We start from the raw sequence: 2,377 nt of genomic DNA on the forward strand, positions 1-2,377 counted from the left end.
TTTCCTTTTTTCTGGCTCCCCCCCTTTTAACACCCTTTTGTAGGGGGTTTTGGGGGGGGGGGGGGTGTTGGAGGTAGTTGGTTGGGTTGTTGTTGTTTTTTTTTGGGGGGTAGGGGGAGGGATGGGGTTGAAAAGAGTTGGAGGTCGAGGTAAGGCGGGAGGTAGGAGGGTTGGATGGGCATGTTGGTACGTAGTTGATTGTGAGGAGAAAAACATACATAGATGCTAACCCAGGATGGGTAAAGGTGGAAAATGTCTGTTCGTTTCAATCATGATGAAGATAGATATATAATAATAGATAGATAGATAGATAGATAGATAGATAGATAGATAGATAGATAGATAGATAGATAGATAGATAGATAGATAGCATTTATTAAAAAACAACAACTAAGGACCAAAACCAAGGCATAAGAAAAAACATTTAAAAAACAAAAAACCGAAACAAACAGGAATATACATTTGTGCAGCTGCTTTATTCCTGTGTTACTACAGAGTTTCAATTGATGATTTTTTCTGCAGATTCTGCTGCTACGACTGTCATTGCCTCATCAATTGCAACAGCTGCCGTGGCTGTTGCTTTAGTGTAGGTGCTGCGGGCGCCATTCTTGTTTAACCCTATCGCTACGTCGTGTTTTACTTTCGTATCCGTGCGACGTGGGGAACTCTGTGCCACCACTTTCCAAAGAGGAAAATGTCCTTGTTAGTCCGATCCGCACGCTTTGCATAGCAGTAAGTCAAAATGATTTTTTGCGAAAAACAGAAAGTTTTAAAGAGGTATTCGTACTAGAAGTATTCTAAAATGTGAAGAATACAACCCCGGGGGTACGGATAGGTTTAAGTGATGTTGCTACGGCGGCAGCCGCTTTTGCTACTATACTCACTACAGCTGTTACATATGAACTTCATATTATGAAGATCTTTTACGGAAATGTAGGCAAGAGGACATCCCCATAATGACAAGGAGAAGATAGAGATGGATTGGGCATGTTCTGAGAAGAGAACCAGACTCTATTGTAAAGACTGCCCTCCACTGGACACCCTAAGGACTTCGCAAGAGGGGCAGACCCAACGTGACCTGGAGACGCACAGTACAGTCTAAAATAGTCCAGGATGGCCCAAAACAGACAGAGCTGGAGATCCTTTGTTGCTGCCCTAAACGCCAAATGGTGTAACGCGTAGTAAGTAAGTAAATCCATTTTATAAAGAAAGTTTGTGCCTGTTAATGTTAGATGCCATTTAATAAAATGGAACATAAAGGAGAGGGTAAAAATATGCAACATAATTGCTCAACACGTTTGACCCCTATGGGCATAAGTGACTAACAGACAATGACTTGGAAGTGGAACCATAAAGTTACTTTTTTGACATTCCATCAAAACAGCTTAATAGTACTAGCTTAGATTTTTTTAAAAGGAACCAAGTCTCTCGTTTTGGGTCCAGGATTTAAAAGCCAAAAGAGGTTTTAATTGTCTTTTTTTCATTTACAGTGGTACCCTTCAGGTTGGTACCACACCACATAACTACGACTCCTTACTATGAGTAAAAGGTAGTGCCCCAATTGATAAATGAATTTTATGAGCAGTGACTCACGTTCGGACTCTCTTGCTCAATGGCCCTCCGCGGCAAAGAGGCTCCTCGTACAAGGGCCAAAATTGTAGCATAAAAGAGCAAGAAAGCTTTGTTTTGTTTTTGTAAATTGTGTTACGGCGCTCGCAACCGCATAAGGTCATATGAGCGCGCGGGACACACCTAATATTTTCAGTTGGTAGGAACTTTTGAATTTTGTCCGGGTGGCGGCCGAAGCCTACTCTTATCGATTTTAGACCACCAAGGGACCTTTAACGTGCGCAACTTGCACACGGGCCCTCCGAGATTTTTAGCCCTTGTCCGAGAAGGCTAGGTGTAGATCTTTCCTACCAGAAGATCAGGGGTGTGGCTGAAAGACAGCAGTAAGAAGAAGTGAAGGAGTAGCAGTAGAAAGGCTGCAGAAAGAATCAGGAGCCCAGAGGAAGGGGCAAAGGAGGTGAGGGGGTAGGGGGCAGAAGGAAGAGACGAAAGCAGACGACAGAACATTGCTAGAGAGCAGTAAATGAGGTGAAAGGAGACAAATTTAGAAGAGAAAATGTTTCTGTTGCTACCCGGATTCGAACCCGGGACCTTTTGAATGAGAGGCCAACACCTTAACCTCTAGGTCACGAGAGCCCCCAGCAAGAAAGCCAAGTTTTTGTCTCTTTTTCTCTTATACACGCTGACACACACATACACACACACACACACATACATACATACATACACACACACACACACACACACACACACACACACATACACACACACTCAAACAATATGCACATACACACATACACACACACAA

Source organism: Aplysia californica, unplaced genomic scaffold (assembly GCF_000002075.1).
Source record: "Aplysia californica isolate F4 #8 unplaced genomic scaffold, AplCal3.0 scaffold00314, whole genome shotgun sequence".
Classification (NCBI taxonomy): domain Eukaryota; kingdom Metazoa; phylum Mollusca; class Gastropoda; order Aplysiida; family Aplysiidae; genus Aplysia; species Aplysia californica.